Source organism: Lissotriton vulgaris, chromosome 8 (genome assembly GCF_964263255.1).
Source record: "Lissotriton vulgaris chromosome 8, aLisVul1.2, whole genome shotgun sequence".
Classification (NCBI taxonomy): Eukaryota; Metazoa; Chordata; class Amphibia; order Caudata; family Salamandridae; genus Lissotriton; species Lissotriton vulgaris.
The window spans coordinates 546032116-546050982 of NC_141696.1; the positions used below are offsets into that span (position 1 = coordinate 546032116).

Consider the following 18867-nt stretch of genomic DNA (forward strand, 5'->3'; position numbering starts at 1 on the left):
GTCTGTGAATACACATGAAATTCAGTGTCAACTTACCCTTTCTCAAATGATATCACTATCATTTATAAGTGTCCCCTTTTATTTTGTCCCAGCATTGGACACGTCTTACAGGAAGTCAGCACTTATTTATCTATTTCTGCAGTGGCTAGACCCTAAAGAGAAAGAATAAAAAGCTGTTCATAACAACATAAGAAACACATGTTGCATTTTTTCTCAAATGCTTATTCCCTTTGTGCAAATCGGAATGCCAAGCTGAATAACTGGGCCACAGATTCTGGCTAATTATCTTTCCCTTGAATGCAAGTAGCAATAAAAACTGCCTAATGCAGGACTAAAGCATTCCTTGCAAGCCTCTAACATCATAACATAACTGAGCTGCTGGTAGCAAGCTAAGCAATACCTTCCCAAAATGAGAAGTACATGTGCTAATCCGCTCAATCAGCGCTCGATCAGGCTCGATCAGGCGAGATATAGAAAAGGTGGAAAGGGTCCAAATGGCTGTCCCTTCCTTTTTAGGGTGGGTCCTTCTGACTATCATAGGATTGCTTGTACGAGTGGCCAGGGTCAGAGAAAAAACTTTCAACCCTTCTCAGTGTTCTATCCAGAAGCAGGCATTTTCTGTGCCTTTAATTTCAGGCTTTTCCCAGCAGTCTCTGTTCTGCCTATGTAAATTAACAAAAGCAGTGCTTATTCATCACTTACTCTAATGTCCTTACTGTCCAGAAAGCTCTGCCTAAGTATGCTTTTTTTCTTTTTCAGTGAAATTCTAAATGTTTTTTCTGCCCAGTCTATGGCAGTAGAATGCTGCTTATGATGCCACATTTTGTTGAATCACCAAGGTACAACTACAGAGGAATATATGAGTCTGAACGACATGGAACTCTTAGCTAACACATCACAATGTGTGATGCTTGCCAACCAAGCACTAGATTCTGGAGCGCTGATGATCAGAACATTCTGCTCCTGAAGGAAAGGAAAGACAGCTTGATGGAAAATAAAGTCTCAGTTTATATTAACGCTCTCTCTCTCCCAATATCTATCTATCTATCTATCTATCTATCTATCTATCTATCTATCTATCTATCTATCTATCTATCTATCTATCTATCTATCTATCTATCTATCTATCTATCTATCTATCTATCTATCTATCTATCTATCTATCTATCTATCTATCTATCTATCTATCTATCTATCTATCTATCTATCTTTATATATGGATACCTGCGTACACATACATATAGATATGCCATGCATTCCTTTAGATTTGTTCCAACCTCTTACCATTTATTTGAGAATTCCTACTTTTCAAGTGACTGCAAATGAAGTCATTTCCGGCACTTTTTGGCCGGTGCAAGGTAACAAAAACACATGCCAACTTTTAATACAAATCATTGGTCTCTTTATTAACGCGCACTGTCAAACATGGGGCTTTCACACGTCAGGTAAACATGATAACCAATACACAACAGAAGCAGATGTAGATTGCTTATCAATGCCAGGATAGAATAGTTGTGAATTGAGTAATAGAAGGGCCCCTGAATTGATACTTATTATATACAGCCTGTAAGATAGTGAAAAATGCAGGCTAGGAAAGGAGATGCAAATATCAATGTATTAGAAAAATACATAAAGAGGAGTGATTTGCTTTTATTCATTCAAGGCTAGAAAAAATCAACATACTATTGCAAGCATTCATACACCACCAAATAGAAATAAACAATTCTGACATTAAACGTAAAGGTGACGATGCATTTGTATCATCACCTTGAGAAGGGTCACCGAGGAATTGAGCCCAGGGCTTCTGCACTTAAACACCAGAAACACTCCACTAAACTAAGATGCCTGTTGGTGCCAACAATTCCCAAAGTTAATGCATGTTCTAGGTGAGCAATGAACAGAATGCAGGGCTCTTATGAAAGCGAGGTCTGTGAATCAACAGATACATCCACATGCCAATTACTTTAGTGTTTTTAAGAGAATTCACTTTCTTGGAATGAGTCTGCATGAAACCATCTTCAGGGCCTGGACAATTTCATGGCAAAACGGCACCTCTCAACATTGCAGCCAAGACAATATAACAACTGTTTCTGCCCGGTTTCATACCGGGGACCTTTCGCGTGTGAGGCGAACGTGATAACCACTACACTACAGAAACAGATGTCTACAGTTGATTCTTCTGTGATGAAACTTCTCAAAACAGGCTATTCCAAGGGCCTCTGGTTTTAGATTTCTTTCATGCAACCTTCCCAGACAGCCCTAGCTGAACGCTTGTATATGCCATGCAAGTTCAGCATTTTTGCAAAATGCTTAAAGAGAAATGTTTCCTATTTGCTCAGGCAGGGCAAGGTTAAAAGCATGAGACTCTAGCAAATATTCATCCACTACTGCAAAGAGAAAATTGATATTGGCTTTGAAATGCATACTTCAATACTACTTTAAAAAAGCACCAATGAAAGGGCTCATCCGGGATTTGAACCCGGGACCTCTCGCACCCAAAGCGAGAATCATACCCCTAGACCAACGAGCCTTCGAAAGGCCCGCACCTCTGAAAAGCTAATACCAGCTCTAAGCACGCAATGAAGATCATGCTGGGGACTTTTTCATGCTTGGTCTGTGAATACACATGAAATTCAGTGTCAACTTACCCTTTCTCAAATGATATCACTATCATTTATAAGTGTCCCCTTTTATTTTGTCCCAGCATTGGACACGTCTTACAGCAAGTCAGCACTTATTTATCTATTTCTGCAGTGGCTAGACCCTAAAGAGAAAGAATAAAAAGCTGTTCATAACAACATAAGAAACACATGTTGCATTTTTTCTCAAATGCTTATTCCCTTTGTGCAAATCGGAATGCCAAGCTGAATAACTGGGCCACAGATTCTGGCTAATTATCTTTCCCTTGAATGCAAGTAGCAATAAAAACTGCCTAATGCAGGACTAAAGCATTCCTTGCAAGCCTCTAACATCATAACATAACTGAGCTGCTGGTAGCAAGCTAAGCAATACCTTCCCAAAATGAGAAGTACATGTGCTAATCCGCTCAATCAGCGCTCGATCAGGCTCGATCAGGCGAGATATAGAAAAGGTGGAAAGGGTCCAAATGGCTGTCCCTTCCTTTTTAGGGTGGGTCCTTCTGACTATCATAGGATTGCTTGTATAAGTGGCCAGGGTCAGAGAAAAAACTTTCAACCCTTCTCAGTGTTCTATCCAGAAGCAGGCATTTTCTGTGCCTTTAATTTCAGGCTTTTCCCAGCAGTCTCTGTTCTGCCTATGTAAATTAACAAAAGCAGTGCTTATTCATCACTTACTCTAATGTCCTTACTGTCCAGAAAGCTCTGCCTAAGTATGCTTTTTTTCTTTTTCAGTGAAATTCTAAATGTTTTTTCTGCCCAGTCTATGGCAGTAGAATGCTGCTTATGATGCCACATTTTGTTGAATCACCAAGGTACAACTACAGAGGAATATATGAGTCTGAACGACATGGAACTCTTAGCTAACACATCACAATGTGTGATGCTTGCCAACCAAGCACTAGATTCTGGAGCGCTGATGATCAGAACATTCTGCTCCTGAAGGAAAGGAAAGACAGCTTGATGGAAAATAAAGTCTCAGTTTATATTAACGCTCTCTCTCTCCCAATATCTATCTATCTATCTATCTATCTATCTATCTATCTATCTATCTATCTATCTATCTATCTATCTATCTATCTATCTATCTATCTATCTATCTATCTATCTATCTATCTATCTATCTATCTATCTATCTATCTATCTATCTATCTATCTATCTATCTATCTTTATATATGGATACCTGCGTACACATACATATAGATATGCCATGCATTCCTTTAGATTTGTTCCAACCTCTTACCATTTATTTGAGAATTCCTACTTTTCAAGTGACTGCAAATGAAGTCATTTCCGGCACTTTTTGGCCGGTGCAAGGTAACAAAAACACATGCCAACTTTTAATACAAATCATTGGTCTCTTTATTAACGCGCACTGTCAAACATGGGGCTTTCACACGTCAGGTAAACATGATAACCAATACACAACAGAAGCAGATGTAGATTGCTTATCAATGCCAGGATAGAATAGTTGTGAATTGAGTAATAGAAGGGCCCCTGAATTGATACTTATTATATACAGCCTGTAAGATAGTGAAAAATGCAGGCTAGGAAAGGAGATGCAAATATCAATGTATTAGAAAAATACATAAAGAGGAGTGATTTGCTTTTATTCATTCAAGGCTAGAAAAAATCAACATACTATTGCAAGCATTCATACACCACCAAATAGAAATAAACAATTCTGACATTAAACGTAAAGGTGACGATGCATTTGTATCATCACCTTGAGAAGGGTCACCGAGGAATTGAGCCCAGGGCTTCTGCACTTAAACACCAGAAACACTCCACTAAACTAAGATGCCTGTTGGTGCCAACAATTCCCAAAGTTAATGCATGTTCTAGGTGAGCAATGAACAGAATGCAGGGCTCTTATGAAAGCGAGGTCTGTGAATCAACAGATACATCCACATGCCAATTACTTTAGTGTTTTTAAGAGAATTCACTTTCTTGGAATGAGTCTGCATGAAACCATCTTCAGGGCCTGGACAATTTCATGGCAAAACGGCACCTCTCAACATTGCAGCCAAGACAATATAACAACTGTTTCTGCCCGGTTTCATACCGGGGACCTTTCGCGTGTGAGGCGAACGTGATAACCACTACACTACAGAAACAGATGTCTACAGTTGATTCTTCTGTGATGAAACTTCTCAAAACAGGCTATTCCAAGGGCCTCTGGTTTTAGATTTCTTTCATGCAACCTTCCCAGACAGCCCTAGCTGAACGCTTGTATATGCCATGCAAGTTCAGCATTTTTGCAAAATGCTTAAAGAGAAATTTTTCCTATTTGCTCAGGCAGGGCAAGGTTAAAAGCATGAGACTCTAGCAAATATTCATCCACTACTGCAAAGAGAAAATTGATATTGGCTTTGAAATGCATACTTCAATACTACTTTAAAAAAGCACCAATGAAAGGGCTCATCCGGGATTTGAACCCGGGACCTCTCGCACCCAAAGCGAGAATCATACCCCTAGACCAACGAGCCTTCGAAAGGCCCGCACCTCTGAAAAGCTAATACCAGCTCTAAGCACGCAATGAAGATCATGCTGGGGACTTTTTCATGCTTGGTCTGTGAATACACATGAAATTCAGTGTCAACTTACCCTTTCTCAAATGATATCACTATCATTTATAAGTGTCCCCTTTTATTTTGTCCCAGCATTGGACACGTCTTACAGGAAGTCAGCACTTATTTATCTATTTCTGCAGTGGCTAGACCCTAAAGAGAAAGAATAAAAAGCTGTTCATAACAACATAAGAAACACATGTTGCATTTTTTCTCAAATGCTTATTCCCTTTGTGCAAATCGGAATGCCAAGCTGAATAACTGGGTCACAGATTCTGGCTAATTATCTTTCCCTTGAATGCAAGTAGCAATAAAAACTGCCTAATGCAGGACTAAAGCATTCCTTGCAAGCCTCTAACATCATAACATAACTGAGCTGCTGGTAGCAAGCTAAGCAATACCTTCCCAAAATGAGAAGTACATGTGCTAATCCGCTCAATCAGCGCTCGATCAGGCTCGATCAGGCGAGATATAGAAAAGGTGGAAAGGGTCCAAATGGCTGTCCCTTCCTTTTTAGGGTGGGTCCTTCTGACTATCATAGGATTGCTTGTATAAGTGGCCAGGGTCAGAGAAAAAACTTTCAACCCTTCTCAGTGTTCTATCCAGAAGCAGGCATTTTCTGTGCCTTTAATTTCAGGCTTTTCCCAGCAGTCTCTGTTCTGCCTATGTAAATTAACAAAAGCAGTGCTTATTCATCACTTACTCTAATGTCCTTACTGTCCAGAAAGCTCTGCCTAAGTATGCTTTTTTTCTTTTTCAGTGAAATTCTAAATGTTTTTTCTGCCCAGTCTATGGCAGTAGAATGCTGCTTATGATGCCACATTTTGTTGAATCACCAAGGTACAACTACAGAGGAATATATGAGTCTGAACGACATGGAACTCTTAGCTAACACATCACAATGTGTGATGCTTGCCAACCAAGCACTAGATTCTGGAGCGCTGATGATCAGAACATTCTGCTCCTGAAGGAAAGGAAAGACAGCTTGATGGAAAATAAAGTCTCAGTTTATATTAACGCTCTCTCTCTCCCAATATCTATCTATCTATCTATCTATCTATCTATCTATCTATCTATCTATCTATCTATCTATCTATCTATCTATCTATCTATCTATCTATCTATCTATCTATCTATCTATCTATCTATCTATCTATCTATCTATCTATCTATCTATCTATCTATCTATCTATCTATCTATCTATCTATCTATCTATCTTTATATATGGATACCTGCGTACACATACATATAGATATGCCATGCATTCCTTTAGATTTGTTCCAACCTCTTACCATTTATTTGAGAATCCCTACTTTTCAAGTGACTGCAAATGAAGTCATTTCCGGCACTTTTTGGCCGGTGCAAGGTAACAAAAACACATGACAACTTTTAATAAAAATCATTGGTCTCTTTATTAACGCGCACTGTCAAACATGGGGCTTTCACACGTCAGGTAAACATGATAACCAATATACAACAGAAGCAGATGTAGATTGCTTATCAATGCCGGGATAGAACAGTTGTGAATTGAGTAGAAGAAGGGCCCCTGAATTGATACTTATTATATACAGCCTGTAAGATAGTGAAAAATGCAGGCTAGGAAAGGAGATGCAAATATCAATGTATTAGAAAAATACATAAAGAGGAGTGATTTGCTTTTATTCATTCAAGGCTAGAAAAAATCAACATACTATTGCAAGCATTCATACACCACCAAATAGAAATAAACAATTCTGACATTAAACGTAAAGGTGACGATGCATTTGTATCATCACCTTGAGAAGGGTCACCGAGGAATTGAGCCCAGGGCTTCTGCACTTAAACACCAGAAACACTCCACTAAACTAAGATGCCTGTTGGTGCCAACAATTCCCAAAGTTAATGCATGTTCTAGGTGAGCAATGAACAGAATGCAGGGCTCTTTTCAAAGCGAGGTCTGTGAATCAACAGATACATCCACATGCCAATTACTTTAGTGTTTTTAAGAGAATTCACTTTCTTGGAACGAGTCTGCATGAAACCATCTTCAGGGCCTGGACAATTTCATGGCAAAACGGCACCTCTCAACATTGCAGCCAAGACAATATAACAACTGTTTCTGCCCGGTTTCGAACCGGGGACCTTTCGCGTGTGAGGCAAACATGATAACCACTACACTACAGAAACAGATGTCTACAGTTGATTCTTCTGTGATGAAACTTCTCAAAACAGGCTATTCCAAGGGCCTCTGGTTTTAGATTTCTTTCATGCAACCTTCCCAGACAGCCCTAGCTGAACGCTTGTATATGCCATGCAAGTTCAGCATTTTTGCAAAATGCTTAAAGAGAAATGTTTCCTATTTGCTCAGGCAGGGCAAGGTTAAAAGCATGAGACTCTAGCAAATATTCATCCACTACTGCAAAGAGAAAATTGATATTGGCTTTGAAATGCATACTTCAATACTACTTTAAAAAAGCACCAATGAAAGGGCTCGTCCGGGATTTGAACCCGGGACCTCTCGCACCCAAAGCGAGAATCATACCCCTAGACCAACGAGCCTTCAAAAGGCCTGCACCTCTGAAAAGCTAATACCAGCTCTAAGCACGCAATGAAGATCATGCTGGGGACTTTTTCATGCTTGGTCTGTGAATACACATGAAATTCAGTGTCAACTTACCCTTTCTCAAATGATATCACTATCATTTATAAGTGTCCCCTTTTATTTTGTCCCAGCATTGGACACGTCTTACAGGAAGTCAGCACTTATTTATCTATTTCTGCAGTGGCTAGACCCTAAAGAGAAAGAATAAAAAGCTGTTCATAACAACATAAGAAACACATGTTGCATTTTTTCTCAAATGCTTATTCCCTTTGTGCAAATCGGAATGCCAAGCTGAATAACTGGGTCACAGATTCTGGCTAATTATCTTTCCCTTGAATGCAAGTAGCAATAAAAACTGCCTAATGCAGGACTAAAGCATTCCTTGCAAGCCTCTAACATCATAACATAACTGAGCTGCTGGTAGCAAGCTAAGCAATACCTTCCCAAAATGAGAAGTACATGTGCTAATCCGCTCAATCAGCGCTCGATCAGGCTCGATCAGGCGAGATATAGAAAAGGTAGAAAGGGTCCAAATGGCTGTCCCTTCCTTTTTAGGGTGGGTCCTTCTGACTATCATAGGATTGCTTGTATAAGTGGCCAGGGTCAGAGAAAAAACTTTCAACCCTTCTCAGTGTTCTATCCAGAAGCAGGCATTTTCTGTGCCTTTAATTTCAGGCTTTTCCCAGCAGTCTCTGTTCTGCCTATGTAAATTAACAAAAGCAGTGCTTATTCATCACTTACTCTAATGTCCTTACTGTCCAGAAAGCTCTGCCTAAGTATGCTTTTTTTCTTTTTCAGTGAAATTCTAAATGTTTTTTCTGCCCAGTCTATGGCAGTAGAATGCTGCTTATGATGCCACATTTTGTTGAATCACCAAGGTACAACTACAGAGGAATATATGAGTCTGAACGACATGGAACTCTTAGCTAACACATCACAATGTGTGATGCTTGCCAACCAAGCACTAGATTCTGGAGCGCTGATGATCAGAACATTCTGCTCCTGAAGGAAAGGAAAGACAGCTTGATGGAAAATAAAGTCTCAGTTTATATTAACGCTCTCTCTCTCCCAATATCTATCTATCTATCTATCTATCTATCTATCTATCTATCTATCTATCTATCTATCTATCTATCTATCTATCTATCTATCTATCTATCTATCTATCTATCTATCTATCTATCTATCTATCTATCTATCTATCTATCTATCTATCTATCTATCTATCTTTATATATGGATACCTGCGTACACATACATATAGATATGCCATGCATTCCTTTAGATTTGTTCCAACCTCTTACCATTTATTTGAGAATCCCTACTTTTCAAGTGACTGCAAATGAAGTCATTTCCGGCACTTTTTGGCCGGTGCAAGGTAACAAAAACACATGCCAACTTTTAATACAAATCATTGGTCTCTTTATTAACGCGCACTGTCAAACATGGGGCTTTCACACGTCAGGTAAACATGATAACCAATACACAACAGAAGCAGATGTAGATTGCGTATCAATGCCAGGATAGAATAGTTGTGAATTGAGTAATAGAAGGGCCCCTGAATTGATACTTATTATATACAGCCTGTAAGATAGTGAAAAATGCAGGCTAGGAAAGGAGATGCAAATATCAATGTATTAGAAAAATACATAAAGAGGAGTGATTTGCTTTTATTCATTCAAGGCTAGAAAAAATCAACATACTATTGCAAGCATTCATACACCACCAAATAGAAATAAACAATTCTGACATTAAACGTAAAGGTGACGATGCATTTGTATCATCACCTTGAGAAGGGTCACCGAGGAATTGAGCCCAGGGCTTCTGCACTTAAACACCAGAAACACTCCACTAAACTAAGATGCCTGTTGGTGCCAACAATTCCCAAAGTTAATGCATGTTCTAGGTGAGCAATGAACAGAATGCAGGGCTCTTATGAAAGCGAGGTCTGTGAATCAACAGATACATCCACATGCCAATTACTTTAGTGTTTTTAAGAGAATTCACTTTCTTGGAATGAGTCTGCATGAAACCATCTTCAGGGCCTGGACAATTTCATGGCAAAATGGCACCTCTCAACATTGCAGCCAAGACAATATAACAACTGTTTCTGCCCGGTTTCGAACCGGGGACCTTTCGCGTGTGAGGCGAACGTGATAACCACTACACTACAGAAACAGATGTCTACAGTTGATTCTTCTGTGATGAAACTTCTCAAAACAGGCTATTCCAAGGGCCTCTGGTTTTAGATTTCTTTCATGCAACCTTCCCAGACAGCCCTAGCTGAACGCTTGTATATGCCATGCAAGTTCAGCATTTTTGCAAAATGCTTAAAGAGAAATGTTTCCTATTTGCTCAGGCAGGGCAAGGTTAAAAGCATGAGACTCTAGCAAATATTCATCCACTACTGCAAAGAGAAAATTGATATTGGCTTTGAAATGCATACTTCAATACTACTTTAAAAAAGCACCAATGAAAGGGCTCGTCTGGGATTTGAACCCGGGACCTCTCGCACCCAAAGCGAGAATCATACCCCTAGACCAACGAGCCTTCGAAAGACCCGCACCTCTGAAAAGCTAATACCAGCTCTAAGCACGCAATGAAGATCATGCTGGGGACTTTTTCATGCTTGGTCTGTGAATACACATGAAATTCAGTGTCAACTTACCCTTTCTCAAATGATATCACTATCATTTATAAGTGTCCCCTTTTATTTTGTCCCAGCATTGGACACGTCTTACAGGAAGTCAGCACTTATTTATCTATTTCTGCAGTGGCTAGACCCTAAAGAGAAAGAATAAAAAGCTGTTCATAACAACATAAGAAACACATGTTGCATTTTTTCTCAAATGCTTATTCCCTTTGTGCAAATCGGAATGCCAAGCTGAATAACTGGGCCACAGATTCTGGCTAATTATCTTTCCCTTGAATGCAAGTAGCAATAAAAACTGCCTAATGCAGGACTAAAGCATTCCTTGCAAGCCTCTAACATCATAACATAACTGAGCTGCTGGTAGCAAGCTAAGCAATACCTTCCCAAAATGAGAAGTACATGTGCTAATCCGCTCAATCAGCGCTCGATCAGGCTCGATCAGGCGAGATATAGAAAAGGTGGAAAGGGTCCAAATGGCTGTCCCTTCCTTTTTAGGGTGGGTCCTTCTGACTATCATAGGATTGCTTGTACGAGTGGCCAGGGTCAGAGAAAAAACTTTCAACCCTTCTCAGTGTTCTATCCAGAAGCAGGCATTTTCTGTGCCTTTAATTTCAGGCTTTTCCCAGCAGTCTCTGTTCTGCCTATGTAAATTAACAAAAGCAGTGCTTATTCATCACTTACTCTAATGTCCTTACTGTCCAGAAAGCTCTGCCTAAGTATGCTTTTTTTCTTTTTCAGTGAAATTCTAAATGTTTTTTCTGCCCAGTCTATGGCAGTAGAATGCTGCTTATGATGCCACATTTTGTTGAATCACCAAGGTACAACTACAGAGGAATATATGAGTCTGAACGACATGGAACTCTTAGCTAACACATCACAATGTGTGATGCTTGCCAACCAAGCACTAGATTCTGGAGCGCTGATGATCAGAACATTCTGCTCCTGAAGGAAAGGAAAGACAGCTTGATGGAAAATAAAGTCTCAGTTTATATTAACGCTCTCTCTCTCCCAATATCTATCTATCTATCTATCTATCTATCTATCTATCTATCTATCTATCTATCTATCTATCTATCTATCTATCTATCTATCTATCTATCTATCTATCTATCTATCTATCTATCTATCTATCTATCTATCTATCTATCTATCTATCTTTATATATGGATACCTGCGTACACATACATATAGATATGCCATGCATTCCTTTAGATTTGTTCCAACCTCTTACCATTTATTTGAGAATCCCTACTTTTCAAGTGACTGCAAATGAAGTCATTTCCGGCACTTTTTGGCCGGTGCAAGGTAACAAAAACACATGCCAACTTTTAATACAAATCATTGGTCTCTTTATTAACGCGCACTGTCAAACATGGGGCTTTCACACGTCAGGTAAACATGATAACCAATATACAACAGAAGCAGATGTAGATTGCTTATCAATGCCGGGATAGAACAGTTGTGAATTGAGTAGAAGAAGGGCCCCTGAATTGATACTTATTATATACAGCCTGTAAGATAGTGAAAAATGCAGGCTAGGAAAGGAGATGCAAATATCAATGTATTAGAAAAATACATAAAGAGGAGTGATTTGCTTTTATTCATTCAAGGCTAGAAAAAATCAACATACTATTGCAAGCATTCATACACCACCAAATAGAAATAAACAATTCTGACATTAAACGTAAAGGTGATGATGCATTTGTATCATCACCTTGAGAAGGGTCACCGAGGAATTGAGCCCAGGGCTTCTGCACTTAAACACCAGAAACACTCCACTAAACTAAGATGCCTGTTGGTGCCAACAATTCCCAAAGTTAATGCATGTTCTAGGTGAGCAATGAACAGAATGCAGGGCTCTTTTCAAAGCGAGGTCTGTGAATCAACAGATACATCCACATGCCAATTACTTTAGTGTTTTTAAGAGAATTCACTTTCTTGGAACGAGTCTGCATGAAACCATCTTCAGGGCCTGGACAATTTCATGGCAAAACAGCACCTCTCAACATTGCAGCCAAGACAATATAACAACTGTTTCTGCCCGGTTTCGAACCGGGGACCTTTCGCGTGTGAGGCAAACGTGATAACCACTACACTACAGAAACAGATGTCTACAGTTGATTCTTCTGTGATGAAACTTCTCAAAACAGGCTATTCCAAGGGCCTCTGGTTTTAGATTTCTTTCATGCAACCTTCCCAGACAGCCCTAGCTGAACGCTTGTATATGCCATGCAAGTTCAGCATTTTTGCAAAATGCTTAAAGAGAAATGTTTCCTATTTGCTCAGGCAGGGCAAGGTTAAAAGCATGAGACTCTAGCAAATATTCATCCACTACTGCAAAGAGAAAATTGATATTGGCTTTGAAATGCATACTTCAATACTACTTTAAAAAAGCACCAATGAAAGGGCTCGTCTGGGATTTGAACCCGGGACCTCTCGCACCCAAAGCGAGAATCATACCCCTAGACCAACGAGCCTTCGAAAGACCCGCACCTCTGAAAAGCTAATACCAGCTCTAAGCACGCAATGAAGATCATGCTGGGGACTTTTTCATGCTTGGTCTGTGAATACACATGAAATTCAGTGTCAACTTACCCTTTCTCAAATGATATCACTATCATTTATAAGTGTCCCCTTTTATTTTGTCCCAGCATTGGACACGTCTTACAGGAAGTCAGCACTTATTTATCTATTTCTGCAGTGGCTAGACCCTAAAGAGAAAGAATAAAAAGCTGTTCATAACAACATAAGAAACACATGTTGCATTTTTTCTCAAATGCTTATTCCCTTTGTGCAAATCGGAATGCCAAGCTGAATAACTGGGCCACAGATTCTGGCTAATTATCTTTCCCTTGAATGCAAGTAGCAATAAAAACTGCCTAATGCAGGACTAAAGCATTCCTTGCAAGCCTCTAACATCATAACATAACTGAGCTGCTGGTAGCAAGCTAAGCAATACCTTCCCAAAATGAGAAGTACATGTGCTAATCCGCTCAATCAGCGCTCGATCAGGCTCGATCAGGCGAGATATAGAAAAGGTGGAAAGGGTCCAAATGGCTGTCCCTTCCTTTTTAGGGTGGGTCCTTCTGACTATCATAGGATTGCTTGTACGAGTGGCCAGGGTCAGAGAAAAAACTTTCAACCCTTCTCAGTGTTCTATCCAGAAGCAGGCATTTTCTGTGCCTTTAATTTCAGGCTTTTCCCAGCAGTCTCTGTTCTGCCTATGTAAATTAACAAAAGCAGTGCTTATTCATCACTTACTCTAATGTCCTTACTGTCCAGAAAGCTCTGCCTAAGTATGCTTTTTTTCTTTTTCAGTGAAATTCTAAATGTTTTTTCTGCCCAGTCTATGGCAGTAGAATGCTGCTTATGATGCCACATTTTGTTGAATCACCAAGGTACAACTACAGAGGAATATATGAGTCTGAACGACATGGAACTCTTAGCTAACACATCACAATGTGTGATGCTTGCCAACCAAGCACTAGATTCTGGAGCGCTGATGATCAGAACATTCTGCTCCTGAAGGAAAGGAAAGACAGCTTGATGGAAAATAAAGTCTCAGTTTATATTAACGCTCTCTCTCTCCCAATATCTATCTATCTATCTATCTATCTATCTATCTATCTATCTATCTATCTATCTATCTATCTATCTATCTATCTATCTATCTATCTATCTATCTATCTATCTATCTATCTATCTATCTATCTATCTATCTATCTATCTATCTATCTATCTATCTATCTATCTATCTATCTATCTTTATATATGGATACCTGCGTACACATACATATAGATATGCCATGCATTCCTTTAGATTTGTTCCAACCTCTTACCATTTATTTGAGAATCCCTACTTTTCAAGTGACTGCAAATGAAGTCATTTCCGGCACTTTTTGGCCGGTGCAAGGTAACAAAAACACATGCCAACTTTTAATACAAATCATTGGTCTCTTTATTAACGCGCACTGTCAAACATGGGGCTTTCACACGTCAGGTAAACATGATAACCAATATACAACAGAAGCAGATGTAGATTGCTTATCAATGCCGGGATAGAACAGTTGTGAATTGAGTAGAAGAAGGGCCCCTGAATTGATACTTATTATATACAGCCTGTAAGATAGTGAAAAATGCAGGCTAGGAAAGGAGATGCAAATATCAATGTATTAGAAAAATACATAAAGAGGAGTGATTTGCTTTTATTCATTCAAGGCTAGAAAAAATCAACATACTATTGCAAGCATTCATACACCACCAAATAGAAATAAACAATTCTGACATTAAACGTAAAGGTGATGATGCATTTGTATCATCACCTTGAGAAGGGTCACCGAGGAATTGAGCCCAGGGCTTCTGCACTTAAACACCAGAAACACTCCACTAAACTAAGATGCCTGTTGGTGCCAACAATTCCCAAAGTTAATGCATGTTCTAGGTGAGCAATGAACAGAATGCAGGGCTCTTTTCAAAGCGAGGTCTGTGAATCAACAGATACATCCACATGCCAATTACTTTAGTGTTTTTAAGAGAATTCACTTTCTTGGAACGAGTCTGCATGAAACCATCTTCAGGGCCTGGACAATTTCATGGCAAAACAGCACCTCTCAACATTGCAGCCAAGACAATATAACAACTGTTTCTGCCCGGTTTCGAACCGGGGACCTTTCGCGTGTGAGGCAAACGTGATAACCACTACACTACAGAAACAGATGTCTACAGTTGATTCTTCTGTGATGAAACTTCTCAAAACAGGCTATTCCAAGGGCCTCTGGTTTTAGATTTCTTTCATGCAACCTTCCCAGACAGCCCTAGCTGAACGCTTGTATATGCCATGCAAGTTCAGCATTTTTACTAAATGCTTAAAGAGAAATGTTTCCTATTTGCTCAGGCAGGGCAAGGTTAAAAGCATGAGACTCTAGCAAATATTCATCCACTACTGCAAAGAGAAAATTGATATTGGCTTTGAAATGCATACTTCAATACTACTTTAAAAAAGCACCAATGAAAGGGCTCGTCTGGGATTTAAACCCGGGACCTCTCGCACCCAAAGCGAGAATCATACCCCTAGACCAACGAGCCTTCGAAAGACCCGCACCTCTGAAAAGCTAATACCAGCTCTAAGCACGCAATGAAGATCATGCTGGGGACTTTTTCATGCTTGGTCTGTGAATACACATGAAATTCAGTGTCAACTTACCCTTTCTCAAATGATATCACTATCATTTATAAGTGTCCCCTTTTATTTTGTCCCAGCATTGGACACGTCTTACAGGAAGTCAGCACTTATTTATCTATTTCTGCAGTGGCTAGACCCTAAAGAGAAAGAATAAAAAGCTGTTCATAACAACATAAGAAACACATGTTGCATTTTTTCTCAAATGCTTATTCCCTTTGTGCAAATCGGAATGCCAAGCTGAATAACTGGGTCACAGATTCTGGCTAATTATCTTTCCCTTGAATGCAAGTAGCAATAAAAACTGCCTAATGCAGGACTAAAGCATTCCTTGCAAGCCTCTAACATCATAACATAACTGAGCTGCTGGTAGCAAGCTAAGCAATACCTTCCCAAAATGAGAAGTACATGTGCTAATCCGCTCAATCAGCGCTCGATCAGGCTCGATCAGGCGAGATATAGAAAAGGTGGAAAGGGTCCAAATGGCTGTCCCTTCCTTTTTAGGGTGGGTCCTTCTGACTATCATAGGATTGCTTGTACGAGTGGCCAGGGTCAGAGAAAAAACTTTCAACCCTTCTCAGTGTTCTATCCAGAAGCAGGCATTTTCTGTGCCTTTAATTTCAGGCTTTTCCCAGCAGTCTCTGTTCTGCCTATGTAAATTAACAAAAGCAGTGCTTATTCATCACTTACTCTAATGTCCTTACTGTCCAGAAAGCTCTGCCTAAGTATGCTTTTTTTCTTTTTCAGTGAAATTCTAAATGTTTTTTCTGCCCAGTCTATGGCAGTAGAATGCTGCTTATGATGCCACATTTTGTTGAATCACCAAGGTACAACTACAGAGGAATATATGAGTCTGAACGACATGGAACTCTTAGCTAACACATCACAATGTGTGATGCTTGCCAACCAAGCACTAGATTCTGGAGCGCTGATGATCAGAACATTCTGCTCCTGAAGGAAAGGAAAGACAGCTTGATGGAAAATAAAGTCTCAGTTTATATTAACGCTCTCTCTCTCCCAATATCTATCTATCTATCTATCTATCTATCTATCTATCTATCTATCTATCTATCTATCTATCTATCTATCTATCTATCTATCTATCTATCTATCTATCTATCTATCTATCTATCTATCTATCTATCTATCTATCTATCTATCTTTATATATGGATACCTGCGTACACATACATATAGATATGCCATGCATTCCTTTAGATTTGTTCCAACCTCTTACCATTTATTTGAGAATCCCTACTTTTCAAGTGACTGCAAATGAAGTCATTTCCGGCACTTTTTGGCCGGTGCAAGGTAACAAAAACACATGCCAACTTTTAATACAAATCATTGGTCTCTTTATTAACGCGCACTGTCAAACATGGGGCTTTCACACGTCAGGTAAACATGATAACCAATATACAACAGAAGCAGATGTAGATTGCTTATCAATGCCGGGATAGAACAGTTGTGAATTGAGTAGAAGAAGGGCCCCTGAATTGATACTTATTATATACAGCCTGTAAGATAGTGAAAAATGCAGGCTAGGAAAGGAGATGCAAATATCAATGTATTAGAAAAATACATAAAGAGGAGTGATTTGCTTTTATTCATTCAAGGCTAGAAAAAATCAACATACTATTGCAAGCATTCATACACCACCAAATAGAAATAAACAATTCTGACATTAAACGTAAAGGTGATGATGCATTTGTATCATCACCTTGAGAAGGGTCACCGAGGAATTGAGCCCAGGGCTTCTGCACTTAAACACCAGAAACACTCCACTAAACTAAGATGCCTGTTGGTGCCAACAATTCCCAAAGTTAATGCATGTTCTAGGTGAGCAATGAACAGAATGCAGGGCTCTTTTCAAAGCGAGGTCTGTGAATCAACAGATACATCCACATGCCAATTACTTTAGTGTTTTTAAGAGAATTCACTTTCTTGGAACGAGTCTGCATGAAACCATCTTCAGGGCCTGGACAATTTCATGGCAAAACAGCACCTCTCAACATTGCAGCCAAGACAATATAACAACTGTTTCTGCCCGGTTTCGAACCGGGGACCTTTCGCGTGTGAGGCAAACGTGATAACCACTACACTACAGAAACAGATGTCTACAGTTGATTCTTCTGTGATGAAACTTCTCAAAACAGGCTATTCCAAGGGCCTCTGGTTTTAGATTTCTTTCATGCAACCTTCCCAGACAGCCCTAGCTGAACGCTTGTATATGCCATGCAAGTTCAGCATTTTTACTAAATGCTTAAAGAGAAATGTTTCCTATTTGCTCAGGCAGGGCAAGGTTAAAAGCATGAGACTCTAGCAAATATTCATCCACTACTGCAAAGAGAAAATTGATATTGGCTTTGAAATGCATACTTCAATACTACTTTAAAAAAGCACCAATGAAAGGGCTCGTCTGGGATTTAAACCCGGGACCTCTCGCACCCAAAGCGAGAATCATACCCCTAGACCAACGAGCCTTCGAAAGACCCGCACCTCTGAAAAGCTAATACCAGCTCTAAGCACGCAAGGAAGATCATGCTGGGGACTTTTTCATGCTTGGTCTGTGAATACACATGAAATTCAGTGTCAACTTACCCTTTCTCAAATGATATCACTATCATTTATAAGTGTCCCCTTTTATTTTGTCCCAGCATTGGACACGTCTTACAGGAAGTCAGCACTTATTTATCTATTTCTGCAGTGGCTAGACCCTAAAGAGAAAGAATAAAAAGCTGTTCATAACAACATAAGAAACACATGTTGCATTTTTTCTCAAATGCTTATTCCCTTTGTGCAAATCGGAATGCCAAGCTGAATAACTGGGTCACAGATTCTGGCTAATTATCTTTCCCTTGAATGCAAGTAGCAATAAAAACTGCCTAATGCAGGACTAAAGCATTCCTTGCAAGCCTCTAACATCATAACATAACTGAGCTGCTGGTAGCAAGCTAAGCAATACCTTCCCAAAATGAGAAGTACATGTGCTAATCCGCTCAATCAGCGCTCGATCAGGCGAGATATAGAAAAGGTGGAAAGGGTCCAAATGGCTGTCCCTTCCTTTTTAGGGTGGGTCCTTCTGACTATCATAGGATTGCTTGTATAAGTGGCCAGGGTCAGAGAAAAAACTTTCAACCCTTCTCAGTGTTCTATCCAGAAGCAGGCATTTTCTGTGCCTTTAATTTCAGGCTTTTCCCAGCAGTCTCTGTTCTGCCTATGTAAATTAACAAAAGCAGTGCTTATTC

General features: G+C 39.6%; 8 non-coding genes across 8 annotated transcripts; all 8 read right to left on the bottom strand.

Annotated features, from left to right (window-relative positions):
* Positions 1–2458: 2458 nt before the first annotated feature.
* Positions 2459–2530, bottom strand: TRNAP-UGG (transfer RNA proline (anticodon UGG)). The gene has a single exon. It is a non-coding gene; the product is annotated as a tRNA-Pro (tRNA).
* A 2524-nt stretch (positions 2531–5054) lies between these two features.
* On the bottom strand, positions 5055–5126 carry TRNAP-UGG (transfer RNA proline (anticodon UGG)). Its single transcript has one exon. It is a non-coding gene; the product is annotated as a tRNA-Pro (tRNA).
* Positions 5127–7301: 2175 nt separating this feature from the next.
* Positions 7302–7374, bottom strand: TRNAV-CAC (transfer RNA valine (anticodon CAC)). Its single transcript has one exon. It is a non-coding gene; the product is annotated as a tRNA-Val (tRNA).
* A 300-nt stretch (positions 7375–7674) lies between these two features.
* TRNAP-UGG (transfer RNA proline (anticodon UGG)) lies at positions 7675–7746 on the bottom strand. Its single transcript has one exon. It is a non-coding gene; the product is annotated as a tRNA-Pro (tRNA).
* A 2147-nt stretch (positions 7747–9893) lies between these two features.
* Positions 9894–9966, bottom strand: TRNAV-CAC (transfer RNA valine (anticodon CAC)). The gene has a single exon. It is a non-coding gene; the product is annotated as a tRNA-Val (tRNA).
* A 2507-nt stretch (positions 9967–12473) lies between these two features.
* On the bottom strand, positions 12474–12546 carry TRNAV-CAC (transfer RNA valine (anticodon CAC)). The gene has a single exon. It is a non-coding gene; the product is annotated as a tRNA-Val (tRNA).
* A 2535-nt stretch (positions 12547–15081) lies between these two features.
* Positions 15082–15154, bottom strand: TRNAV-CAC (transfer RNA valine (anticodon CAC)). The gene has a single exon. It is a non-coding gene; the product is annotated as a tRNA-Val (tRNA).
* A 2503-nt stretch (positions 15155–17657) lies between these two features.
* On the bottom strand, positions 17658–17730 carry TRNAV-CAC (transfer RNA valine (anticodon CAC)). The gene has a single exon. It is a non-coding gene; the product is annotated as a tRNA-Val (tRNA).
* Between the last annotated feature and the right edge of the window lie 1137 nt (positions 17731–18867).